At 39.3% G+C, this 14232-nt stretch overlaps 1 long non-coding RNA gene across 2 annotated transcripts in view; it reads left to right on the top strand.

The window, feature by feature from the left end:
- LOC110830204 (uncharacterized) overlaps positions 1 to 14232 on the top strand; it is a 101739-nt gene that overhangs the window by 45127 nt on the left and 42380 nt on the right. Inside the window, exon 3 of one of the 2 annotated variants that reach the window (XR_015536903.1) lies at positions 8683 to 8744. The exons of the other annotated variant lie outside the window; for it this stretch is intronic. This is a non-coding gene — a long non-coding RNA (uncharacterized LOC110830204). The remainder of the gene's footprint in view (positions 1 to 8682; positions 8745 to 14232) is intronic. 2 annotated transcript variants of the gene reach the window in all.

Here is a 14232-nt window from a genome sequence, read left to right as displayed (position 1 = left end):
GAAAGCCGCAAGATTGCTTTTTATTTCTGTAAAATGAAGAGGAGCGAATGTGGTTGTGTGATTTGTGTTAGTTTGTTCCGATTTGGTGGCTGGAAAATCATTCCGAAGGCGTTGATACATCCATCAGCGTCAGAAGAATTCTCCACCCAAACAGGTAGCCGGCCTGCGAGTTGCTTCTGGCATTCTCCCCCCCGCCCGCTCTGCAGACAGTCATCTTGTTACGCGACTGGAATTCTACCTCCATTCTTTCTTTCTTTTTTCCTTCCTTCCTTCCTACAACGAAAGGTGTCAGTCTGGGGGAATAATGGATTTCGGAATGGGGCGTTGAGTCAGGCGCATTTAAGATAAACATCACATTACACATCATTCATGGAGGTTCGTGTCGGCAATGCAGTGCAGCCAACACAGGTAATTGTCTCTTCAGGAATATCCCGTTTTTTTTGCGACAATTCCCTTTCTTTGTTTTATTACAATGTAAAGATTCAGTTTCGCTGTTCGTCTAAACCCAACTTTTCCTGAGTAGCGCATGCAGAACGCAGTGTGTAAAATCGTCCACTATTTAATCAACGTGCATGGCAGTTAAGGGCCTGCTACTTTATTACTGAACTCCAGGTGTTACTCAGGATTCCACAGCCGGTGTGGGCATAATTGCGCCCGCTGAAACCTCCAGTGTGATGTTTGTCTCGTGTAAGTCTTCTAGAAATTTGCCGACGTTTCAGAGGTTCTTACTGCCTCGCCTACCGTCCTGATGGGGGCACTAACCACCCCTGAAACGCGGGTAAACATCTCACAAGGATCTCATCTTCGCATCTTCTTGTATTTAACGTCACGTTTTGTTCAGTAGCTCGAATTGTAGGCTTTCAATTTCGACAGTAAACGATAAATTGGGAAGGACACGGTTATGAGCAGTCGTGACCTATTATAAGACGCCGTCTCGTTAATGATACTCGCCGATCTGAGAAATCGATTCACGCAATTTTCGAGCGAGAAGCAGATTTGGTAACTTCTTAAAATCTTACTTTCGATTATTGCGTAGTAAACGTCAACGTATCGACTACAAAGTTTAATTATGGATTGCAGACAGCCTTTATCAGAGTTCTTGATATTGAATCACCAGTCATCATCCGTCAATATCACCGATATATGCGAAGACAGTGTCGGAATCGAAGCAAGGAACTTGGATTTGAGTGACCGCCTCGTCCACCGTCACGTCCTGAGGAGCATTGATCTTCCTGCTGGATCACAGACGGCCCGATGTACTTTGATTTCCGGTGAAAATAAAAATAAAGTCACTTACCACCGTTTCTTTGTACATCGAAAGAGTAATTTGGAAATCGCTTGTTATTAAGTCTGTCCGTCTGTCAACAAGTGAAAGCAACTAAAATGCGGGACCGATTACGATAAAATATTTTCTGGAAAGTCCACTGTGCTGATTTCCCTTCTTTTGAAAGGGTCATTTTAGGGCATAAATTATCTTCTCGTAGTGGAAGGCCGCGCGCTCCGTACGTGCTCTTAAACACAGTCTAATGCGTTTATTATTAATGGTTGGCACCTCGTCGTGACGTTCTTTATTCGTGTGTTAAGTGCTTAAAATGTGTCGAAAGAATGGTTACTTCGGTTAATAAAATTTCTGATGTTCATTCGTTATTTTCAGGACGTGACGCTTATTTTACAAAAACGTACAGTTACAAATTTTACAATTATATTTTATTTTGTATCTTATATGCGTCATGTTTGTGTTTGATTAAATATATTTATTTGTACAGTCTATACACAAACGTTTGTGTATAGACTGTACAAAATAAATATATTTACAATTATAATTTCGCTAGTGGTTAGTCTGTGGGATCAATCAATCAATCAATCAATGATAGCAAGACAAATACATGAGCGTAAAAATCGGTTGGAACGGAAACTTTTGAAATGTGTAACTGAAACCAAATTTGATTTGGATGAATGATTTTCGCACGTCTGAGGCACATTTATGCAGGCAGTGACATCTTTTATTTATAAACTGAAACAGCAAAGTTTCTGGTCGCCCAGAGAGCAGACGTTGTATCTGGCCCAGTGCTTCCGGCGTGATGATTGGTGATTTGGAATGTGCCACACTCGTGGCGACGCTGTGAGAACATTCAGAAAATTCAGAATTATTCATCAAGTCCATCTGCGTGGGACAGAAGCGGAAATGGCTTGATATATTCGCCTCTCGCATGTTTTATGCTGATATTTGCATTTAATTTGCATCCAAACTTGATCAAAGTGAGTCATAACATATTAATTTTGTGACTGCGGGTTATGAAATTTTTTTTTGGTAAAATAAAATTGCAGTAAAGTTAAAAATAATAGCAACAATATGAACAAACTTTAATTTGTCAGATCTTTATTTGAATAATCCAAGCGAGGGTAGGTATTGAACATTTCAGACACCATGAGCACGCTGACCAATCATGTCTCTCCGGTATGAATCGCGAAGAATGATTTAATTTGAGTTTTGCTGTTTTACGTGAAGTGCGTAGATTACATGAACTAATGGCGCTGTTGCCTTGTCTAACCGTATATATTCATCTGCATGAACATCTCAAAATATTGCCGAAAGCGGCTCCATTTTGTTATGACTCACGGCCCTGATCTTAGGCGTGATCGCTTTAAATCGTTATGATGAACACTTTTTAAGCGACGTATTCCCTCGCATCGACGAAGATTTGTTTACGCGTGTCAGAGGCTACGGCGTCCAAGATTGTCGCCTTAGGTCACAGGTCAATTCTCATTTTCTACCAGAACTGTCGAGAGAAGTGGCTTCTTCAAAAAGGCGTGCGAGACGTTGTTACCGGTTCTGGTAATGTTAACGCAGGAGTTTTCCTACGTTAACCTCAATTTCGGGCTTTTGACTGTTTGAAACTGCTCATTCTTATTCTTCTTCATCGGCTCTACAACCCAGTGAGTGTCTTTGCCGTCTCCTTTTTGGTCTTTGACGAATGCATTTGTGAGAAGTAGTGTTTGGTACCTCCTTGCCCTTTGTCACGGTCGTAAGATGCACCCAAATGCACAGAGCAGTGCAATTTCTCGGAGAGCAGATACAGTGGGTCGTAAGAACGCGGTATCTTGGGGTGACCCGGTGTCAAACGGGGCTTATCTGTTCGGGGCATGTCAGCCAAATTGGAAAGAGGACAGCCCAACGTTTGGGCATACGTGACCCCCGTCTTAACAGGTCAGAAACGGTGTGCTGCTCTACAAGCAGCTTATCCGTCCTGTGATGGATTACGCATGCCTGATCTGGAGGTCAGCTGCCTGCAGACACGTCTGGGACCACTTCAGAGCGCTGACTGTGAGCTGATGCGGGAACCCTTACTTCGGCGACTTGGGCGGTTGTCAGCAGAACAGCCGAAGGTGTTCCTGAGGAGACCGTGCCGTTGGCGCAACGAGTAGTCTAGTTACTCGTCTACCCTCACTGAAGTTTTCCTTGCTTTTCCTCAGTTACAAGGCAGACTGGTGCATGACCCTTTCTTCCGAATCATGGGAACCTTCAGTCGGAGTGTTTTCCCCTTAATTAGTCTCAGAGGCTACCAGCCGAAGATTTCAAATTACAGCGAGCAATCCATCGGAATTTCTTCACACAAAAGACGAGTTTGCTGGTGGGATAATCTTTTGCACCAGCAACAATACTCGAGGCCTTCCGCCACGACAAAACCCCCATTAGCGTAAGCAAATTCCCGTTTTAGTTATAAGGCTCTGTTTACCGTTTCCAGCAATGCGTCTCGTACGCAGGAATGGTGTAACGTAGCAAGGGACTATGCCTTGCCCGTGTGCAGGACTCCGCCCTTAATTAGCTTTTCGGTTGGTTGGTTGGTTGTCTAGTGATTGAGGTTATGTCATTCTAACAGGCCCCCCACAAAGCGGGTTCCCGGTCCCTTCACTACACGTGAACACAAGGACAGATCTTCCCTCGAAATGCGTAATTTTATAACACCATACGATGGACAAAGTACAAAAAATCAGCGTGTATTACACCACTGAGAATATATCAACGCGTCTCTTAATTACACGTTTTCGTACGCGGTCAACTTAAATTCTGTTTTTTGGAAAACTCTTCCATTTTGAACTTCGCATCCAAGCTCCTCACCTGCAAATCGGCCCAGAGCTCATGCGTAGCAGTCTGTCGGACGGGATGCTGAGCACATACAGAGACCACTTATTACACACAAGATCAGCTGGTTACGTTTTCGTAAATGTTATCACATGTCAGAATCGTCGTTTCTGAGATGTCTTAAACATGGTGGCGTCTTGTTTATCTTGCCATGTAGTTTCCTATGCTGAGCGACGTTTCGGACATTCCGACCCATATTTGTCCACTTTATTCTGACATATTTATACATCACTAATTCTACCACTGAAGTCGCATTTAACCAAGAATGTTGTTGTTAATGGCGATTCTGTCCCTAAGCCACAAAAATCTTTATTGAATCTCATTTATGTCGCTTCTGAAGAATTTTCAGTGAATAGCTCGTGAGATAAAAGTAAATAAATAAGACTTGTGTGATTTATACTTTTTTTGTACGACACTTCGTTATTTTAGTTTAAAATGACGATACGTGTGCCTTTCCTCACAGGAACGTAACTCTCATTTATTTCGTGGTTTTTGTCTGGCCAGGCTAAACGGGTTTACGCGTAAAGAATGGCGCACTACGGTTAAAACAGCTAGGCCCTGCGTCCGACATTTCTCTCCCCCATAAATGGACAAGCAATCCCTACGTCTCGCCTGATTAGTTGAATTCTAGCAGCAAAGGACTGAAACCAAGCGAGCACACAGATAAAATCTCTCTCTTCCCCTGAAAATCATTCCATGGTAATGAAGTGTTAGGAACCCCGCCCTACGACGGAATGTGTTGGCATTATAATGAACGTGTGCGTTTTCCGGGCTGCGTTCGGATGCACTAGGCATCGGCGGTTTACGACTGACAGTCCTCACTCACCAGCAATTCCATCCAGAAGTTTGGTGGCTCGCATCGTTTGCAAAGAGACATTCAGATTCACGAAAGAGTTGCGATATTGAAATCGCGTAGGAACGGAAAGATATATGAGTCAATAAGGTCCACTTTTCCCATCGACTCTTAGGACACTGGCCTTTATAAACATTCCCCTGATAATTAACAACTCAGATTAAGGAGGTTGTAGGTTTAGGAGGCTGATAGTGTACTTTTTAAACTGAGGTGCTGAACTTTCTTCCCTTATTTGTGATTTGAAGCTTTCACAACGATTAAGTATGCTAATTTCTTGGCTAATGAAGAAAATATCAGCATTTCGAGTCAGTACCCTGAGGACGAGGACGGAGATGGTTGTCGAAACGTCGGTTTTGCTGCTATTATTGTTATCCCTTAAAATATTCCTTTGTTGCAGGTGGAGATGTATTGTTAGCTACCATAACTAATGAAGTGCATTTCTACAATTGTAACCCATTGAAAGATATTTGACGTGAAATTGAATTAAAATTAGATGTGTCTGAGGAAGTTTGTAGGGGGAGCGTTTTGCATTTCGTCTTAAGTTTAACGACGTAAAACTTTTCCTTCAATATTCTTGGGTCTTGTCTACTATGAATTTATATTTTCATTTCTGCCATCAATTGTTGCTGGTTTTGGGTTCTGTAATCGTTGCTGAAACTAACCACACGCCTACTGGGAAGGGATATTAATTTTCCAAATGCGTAATTGTCAGTCTGATATCTAATCTTTTCTATAAGTAGACACTTCGATTTCTCGACTTGGTCCTGAACTTTGTCACAGATGCTCTCTGAACCGTTACTCACAGGCGGTGGTGTATAAAGAACACGTTCGTACAATAATATTCCGAAATTGAAGCATTTATTATTTATATAATGTGAACATTATAGAATGGCCTATCACGTGACAGTGAACACAAAGATATTATGCAGATGCAAACAGAGTCTTTATTTCCGACCCTGATACATAGACAATGCATCAAGTCGGAAGATCTGTTGATTGTATTCCATTCTCTGAGCTCTTTGATGTCCGTCCGTTCTCATATGTCATAATGGATACTAATCGACGATTTAGGACGATATCTGGTGGTGATAGCTCACACTAAAAGTTGCTCAGCGAATTTAAATTTGCTTACGTTTGATCTAAATTATAAACTACACCTTACACGAAACTGTAATGAAACTTTTTATCAAAAACGGGATTATCACAAAAAGGAATTTGTACATAACACGACTTTCTCTCCTTTTTAAATTAACTTTGACGTACCAGAGTGCAACATGCCAAAATGGTCGCTCGTCCAGCTATGAATTTGTGGGGCAGCGTTTTGAAGAGAAATTGAACTTCGCAATTCGGATTTAAAATACTGTTCCTGTATTTTATTTTAAATTTGGTGCATGCAGAAGTAAGTAGACTTCGAGCTGATTAATGGAGGCAATTGCTACGTACAAAATACACTATTTTGTGTGGGTATCTATTTCCAGATTTTTATATTTTATATTTAGTTTTGTTATAGTACGCTTTGCAGGCCATCTGCTTAGTGTGGGTTTTTGCCAAATTTAGTTTCATACTCTTTATTACAGCGATAACACTTCCCTTGATAAAAATCAAAGTTAAACAATTTAAACAGGAAAACATTACGAGTATTTAGGTACCAAATCTTGTAACCAAAACCAGTTGTTACTTTTTCCCCCCTGATAAATTGTTTACAGCTGTGGCGAAAATGAAAGGACTCCATGCACTCGTAAGAATACGATTTCAGCACAGGAATAAAATGTCTCTGAAAATTACTTTCCATTTCTTCTGTCAGAGGGCATAAAGAGATATTTTTAGTAATCTGAATTAACCTGTTCTTCCTGAATGCATTATACATCATCCCAGTCATTACATCGGTTTCAGAATTCCAGTTAAAAGTCTTCTGCTCTGTAACTCATAAGAACCACACAAAATGATTTCAATTTTTCCTTCGAAAGTTCAGTATCGGAAGAGTTCTGGAACAAATAACACGAGTTTGAGATAAGATGAAGATGTCATCATCAAATGAATTTTCAAACCTATCAACAGGTGAGAGGAGTCTCAGTACTCAAAAAAATGTCGTGTTCTGGAAAGGAAGCCCGGTTCGCTTTGGCATCCGCGAATGCAAGGTCAATTGCAGCGTTGAGTTGTCGTGTGTTCCACTCGGAGTCTGCGCCATCTGCAGAGTTCTTATCTGGAGTATCAGTTGACTCTGGTGGCTTTGTAAATGTGTGACATGTATTCCCGTCTTTTGTGTCATGTACTGTCGTTCTCCTTGGAATTTCTAGTTACAGGACAGAAGTAAAAATTGCGCCTAGCGCCATCATTTGGTAAAATAAACTGCAGTATCTGATCTTAGCAACAGTGGTAGAGAAATAGATGCCCGTCTTTTTTAACGTACATGCTGAATCATTTTGGGGAAAAAAACAGAAGAAGTTTTAAATGTGTGCAAGTAGACTGTATTTTTAATTCTGTAATGTAGCATCCCGGAATGTTCTTTCTGTCTCTTGATATTAATGCCCTGTCATTACGCAATTTTCACTGTTTTCCAAATGCTTGTCATCACTGAACTGCGTGTTTCAACCACAAGTGGTTATCATGAGAGGTTTTCAAAGTTTACAACAGCTGTTGTACATTTTTAATAGCGAATAATATTTGTGTAAATAAAATCCTGGATGAAATTAACTAAAATAATTTTCTTGTATTAAAGTTGAATCTTCAAATCCTTCTTAAAGTAATGCTTTACAGCGTGATCAGTTCTGCCCCTGTATTCTTGCTGTGCCTGTAAACAATGTTTATTAATAAGTTACATGTTTATTAATAATTTCTTGCCTGTGGATTAATGGGTTGATAGTTTCGGTTAGTGTTGCAACTCGTAGTGTCACTTTGCCCGGAAAGGGTGTGGAGAGGGAAACTCTGTGCTGATTTGAAGCGGGAATGTTCTGACGTATTGTCTCGAAAAGTGGATTTTCGTGGTCAATGTTGAATTCGTTCTTGTGCGTTTTTTTTTACTAATTAACAACGTGGTATGTTTCGAAACTGTACAAAAGCTGCTGTTAATTTGTTCATAGCGTTTTATAGTAACGAATAATTAATTTTCATTATGATTTCCACATCTTATAAGAAGAGATATTCGTGTCGTTTCAGATGTCCGTTTCTTTCCCTACGTAATGACAACCCAATTACCAAAGTGTCATTACCCGGCACGAATATCATGCCACTAAGTGTGCCCTTTTCGTTGTACGTTTTAAAATTACTGTCATAAGCAATATCAGAATTGTTTTTATGGCTAGAGTAGAACTAAGGACGCTTAAATTTGAATCCATAATTTTAAAACAACACGAGTCCACAAGACTGCAAGAATCAGTCCTGGATTTTCTTAAAAATTGCGGTGCCTTTCAGTGTAAAGTAGAAATGAGTTTAAAGTAAATTTAGTCGAGTTATGTTTCTTCTAAAACCAAAGCTCTCGGCGGAGTTTTAGAAGGAAAAACTGAAAACGCGCATTCAAAATTTTGCTTCAGAGCACTTTGCTTACCCACTTAGGTTTAGAATAATTTGAGAATGTGTGACTTCTCTCACGTCTGTCAGTAACGCGAGAACGTTTTATGGTGTTAGAGCGATTTATAACCATTTGTTGATTTCTTTTTTGTACTGATTTGACTTTCCGCTGTTTCAGGTAGGGACTGAGAATCGTCAGAGAGCGGATGCTGGTCTGCCTTTGCCCATGACGCAGAAACAGTAAGCCGGAAACATATTTTGAATGTTGTCGTGTGTTTATCGTGAGACGCAGCGGGAGAGTTGTGATTTCTTTTAAGTCTAGGGAAACGCCGGAATTGGCGTTTAAATATATTTTGAGTCCTTTACCGCTCTACCTGTTCAGATTCCAATTGATTTTTGTGCATGAATTTTTACAAGCGACGACGGAAAATGTCGAGAGAGGAAAGGACAGAGTTATGATTTTCACCAAAATTCCACGTAGAAATATCTGTCATAGAACTGTGATTTGTGGCATGAGATTTTCTTATAATCACAACTAAATGATAAATACAATAAACTGCGTTTTCGATGTATTAATATACCAATTTATGAGGACACATCCTCGTGATGACGTGTTTACTCATCCACACGACAAAATTTCTCAATGGTCATTGAGCCCAGACAACTCTGACGTCACTTATGTTAAGTATTCGAAATGATCAGAGTTCAGATTCTGGCGCGCTGCTCTGTTTGACGCCCCTGGCTACAAACGTTACATTCATTGTCGCCGTCAAACATTAATGTATACTAAGAAATCACCTTTAAATGAGCTAAAAGTTTTTAATGCCTGTTAAAACGTGTCGCTTCGACAACAATTTATTTTGCAGTCTCTCAAACCGAACACAACAGCGTCCTGGTTCAACACGTTATTGCCAACTGTCGGGTATTAAAAGTACTAGGACATAACGTTTAATGGGTCGGAACGTGTACACTCGAATTCAGTCCACACCCTCAGACACCAAGTTCCACTTTAATATTATCCCTGCATCAACGCTGATGGCTTTCGTGAGACACTTTCCTTATGGCTTCCCGACGAAAACTTGGAATACGTTTTTCTTTGTTCGTGTCTGTGGTACACACTCCACCTCTCGTTAACGCCATTTATAATTCTCGAAGAGTGTAACTTGTGTATTTTTCTCCCTTTATGATTTTTCAGGCCAAGAAGCAAAACACCTTTAAATTTTTCCTCTGTATCTACAAGATCATTATACGTTCTGCTCGACGATGCTTGTTGCTAATTGCTCCATACCAACCGACATCCACACAGAACATTTTATAGTAATTATAAAACGTACACGTTTTTCAAACAACCGATGTTAAGCTTTAACTGTGGTCGCTGCTTAAGTCATTTCTGCTTTAGGGTTCTTGCATTGTGTGTAAGTGGGTTGGGTTGCGAACTTTTCAGGGGAACGTAATCAGTACCGAGGTTTATGTGAGTTTAATTACCACAATACCGCTGTTAGAAGTACCAGATATTTACTTACGAAGAGAATATAAATTTGTATAAACTAATTCTGCTCTCGTTATTATGTTTTCATAATTAAACTTTCCATTTCATTTGTTTTTTGGTTTAAACTTACAGAATTAATATCGATATGTGGTTTGCTGGTCGTAGGGAAACGTAATTATGTTTAAGTATTAATTATATTACTTTCTAAAGAAGATTAATTATGTTTTTCATTACCATACTTTGCGGCTTAGTTTCTTTGTACTCAGCAGATCACTAATTAATATCTAAGCATGGAGACTAGTAATACTGTTTCGTGGTTTACCTCAGTCCATTCATGTTAATGCATTATTCTTTAATTATCCCATTACTCGACGGCATATAATCTGAGACACAAGCAGTTTCGTTTAACACCATAAGTGAACAGATCATTAATGCTGGTGTTAACATTCTAAAACACAGTGGTAAATATACATACCATCCATTTTTTAACATTTAATAATTTTATATTTTATCCACTGACTGCATATATGGGCTTCGTACGGTTCCCTGAGTCAAAGTTAATTTTTGTACGTGTTCGAAATCAGCAGTTTCTACCACTTCTCTACAGCAGAAACACGAAAAAATAAGCGTAAAGGAAAGGCCTCGACCGATTTTGTAAGCTTTCTGAATAAATTTCTATACACTTTCAAAGTCGTAAAGTCCTTTTTGAATCACCCTGTAGTTTCAGTGTAATATTTTACATTTCATCATACCTGTGCTTCTCCTGTTGTCCTTAACCAACCAATTGAGTGCATTTTGTTAGCAGAGTAATATGTACTGGATATTTTAATCTAATTATGCACTAGGATAATTGGCAGTTGAATTATTTAGCCTGGAAGCTGCACTTACTAGATACAAGCACCACGTATCAGTACCTCACAGCACGTGACGATTTAGTTTAAAACATTTCATATAAATGATTTACATTTTCCTGCACAAGTAAATAGGTAGTTCATACCTGAGTGTATTTGGAAACTTTAAAACGAGTTCCATTATCGATTTATATCGTTAATGAAGTACGTAATTTGCGATAATGAAAATTACATTGAAGTACTGTGTTGACTGACAGACTTTGTTTCACGGTATGCGTCCGTCCGCACGATTATGGGATTCCTTTATACACGGGTTCAGGTGTAATTACGAGTCGACTTGCCCGAACGAACAAAAATTTACACAACGATTCTGTGAGTGGAGGATTAACGGTGGGGTTCATCAATGAATGTAATGGAACGCTGTGTGGTTATTATTCGAACGCCCTCGTGTTAGAGACAGCATGAATCCGTGAAAAGTCTGTAAACGTCTACCAGACTACACGGCCATCTTCGGACTCACCACCGCAAGAACGTAAAATCCTACCATGTCGGAATGTTCATCTCGCGTCATTCTTTATACAACGGCGTTACGATGCAATTAGTTGTAACAAATAGGAATATTTTGTTGTTTACCCTTTCAGCTTTGAGGCACAGAACGATTTTCACTAAATTTTGTACGGACACTCCGCATTGGAGACCACCGTAACCTTGTGCTTTATAATTCCTCGTCAGAACATGGCGAGGCATAGCGGAGATAAGAAGAAGATAAATGCACGCAACAGTAATGTCACTTAATGTACGGTCTTAATTATAAGATCGTTGAAGATCTTCGAACCATTTCCGTGATGTGAAAAAAGGAACATTTCAGTTAGATCTTAATTTTAAAAAAAAACTAATGGCACTTTACAAATATTATTTTGAAATTTTGTGTAAGGATATGCGAAACTTGTGAATGCATTTATATGACAGCTATTAACAAATATGGCGGTGTTGCAAACCTTCTAGGTCGTGACCTATTTAACGCAGAATGTTAGCTATATAATAATAATAAAAATAAACAAGTCAGAACAGAGAGAACCATCCCAAATAATACACCAGATATTATAATCCGAAACAAAAATGGAACTTGTCTCTTAATTGACATAGCAATACCGACTGACAGGAACGTAATTAAGAAGGAGGCGGAGAAGATCTTGAAATACAAGGACCTTCTCATTGAAATACAGCGAATGTGGAAAGTGAAAAATCCCAATAATTATAGGAGAAAATGGAACTGTCTCCAAATCACTTAGAAAGTATTTGGCCAACATTCCGGGCGAACACGACATCAGGGAACTTCAGAAAACTTCAATATTAGGATCTTCATACGTCATTCGAAAGACGCTCACGTAAAATATATAGTCGTCCCTCACAATAAAACTATATAATATATGTAGCACGTATTAAAAAACAAAATGTTTTTCGGAAACAGCTGCTGCATTACGTACCTCAGGGGCGAGGTTTTCTCGGGTACATGGAAGGAAATACCCTGTAAGGTGGTGAATATATGGAATATAGTGGTAGTATCTTTAAATTTTGGTCGTATTTCTAAATACAGAATTTCCGTAGGAAGCTTTATTTAAAATTCACCTTTGTTACATTCGTCACCAGAGTAAGTTTCGTTTATAATTGGCAGATGAGTTCCCAAACATACCAGGAGTAGAAATAGAAATGTGAGACATTTTATTTTAAAGGAAACTCTTATTACGCAACATCTTCCAGAGATGTATCAAAAGTTACGAAGGCAGTGGTGGAAATCTGACATCATGAATTCATCGTGCTCTTAATATTGGTTACATAGTACGGGGGTGTATTGGTCAATATAGGCAAAGCTTAGCAACAAACGCATGCATTCGAAATAGAGTTCGTTTATTTTAAAAAGAAAACAGAACCTGCTTAAAAAAATTCTCATATACTTTAGTTGCCTTATCTACGTCACGTTACGTGTTTGTTCGCGGTGATACAACAGAGAAAACCAATCCATTTGTCCTGTTACGTAAAGCAACAAAATACATGAAATGTATTCCCTTTGGTTTTTGACGTTGCGTTCAGCAGTTCGGGCTGTATAATGCAGAATGATACAATTATGTGGATGGAAGCGGTCTTAGCATTTGCCGCAGGGACTGAGGAAAACCCCGAAAACTATTGGTCGCTTAGGCCGGTCTCTGATTCGGAATTTCAACCCTGAACCTTCCGAATACGGAGTAGGGCCTCTGAATTTGATGAGACCATCTCACTCTCAACTCGACGGATTTAGAAACTTTTTATTCTTTAAAGCGTTTTATTTGAAATTCAAATTAACACTCCTAAAATGCAAAGAAATATATATATATATATATATATATATATATATATATATATATATACATTAACATTAACAGGAATGCCTCTAGGCTTACGACCACGTTGAACGATTTGATTTCACACGTTTTAATCCGTTCTCACCTTTCTTGGCTTGGTGTCTTGCGGTGATACAAGAATTTTGTAATTATTTTGAAAGAAAACGCTGCATTTAAAACGCCCTGGAGGGCTGCAGTTCCGAACTCTTACATTAGTGTTATGCGGGCTTCAAGGCGCCTTGCGACTTGGGCGTACACTTGGAATTTATGGTGCATTTTCCATTCGTGCTGTAACGTGATCCTTTGATGTCCTGTGCAATACAGTGCGCCATCAGGGCCCTGATGATGGAGGCAGAAAACACCTCTGAAACGTCGGTAAACTTCTACCAGACTACACAGCACAACCCATAGGACAGCAATCTTTATTGTTTATTTAAATTATGTCCGACATTTGCTGTGGTGAAAGACTAAGTGATTCCATTTTAAAACTGAACAGGGCCATGAAGGTTAAGTGTCCTTAACATGCCGTTTGAGCACAAACATAACCTCCAGTGCACACTTAAACCACGGCTCGTTACTTTAAGGCTACAAGTATTAATGTTTCTTTTATAATTCGACTCAGTTTATATAACTTGTTTGGTCGTAAGAACCGTTCATTTTTCTCTGACGACCTCTGTTTACCTTTCTCACGGACGAAATGTCTAACATTAGATTCACAGAAACGTAGGTTTATTCGTCACATATTAACTGATGTAGGGTTAAAGCGTGTTTCACACAAGCCGCCATGCCTACGCCCCATATATCTGAACAGAGATCTAGCAGGTATTGACTCATCTATATACGTGTTCGCTTCAAGTACGTTTTGAAAAATAATATCTATGAACGTTTATTCGCTTACTCGAAGAATAAGAATCAGTAAATTAACGCATGTGTAACTCAAAAACCAAGACCAAGAATACTTAAGGTGTGGGCCTGTTATAATAAGTCTCATCGAGATTGAAGTTAAATGT

Source organism: Zootermopsis nevadensis, unplaced genomic scaffold, assembly GCF_977971745.1.
Source record: "Zootermopsis nevadensis isolate Lab colony 2312 unplaced genomic scaffold, Znev_1.0 Znev_ptg000024l, whole genome shotgun sequence".
Taxonomy (NCBI): domain Eukaryota; kingdom Metazoa; phylum Arthropoda; class Insecta; order Blattodea; family Termopsidae; genus Zootermopsis; species Zootermopsis nevadensis.
This window is presented reverse-complemented; position numbering and strand designations above follow the sequence as displayed.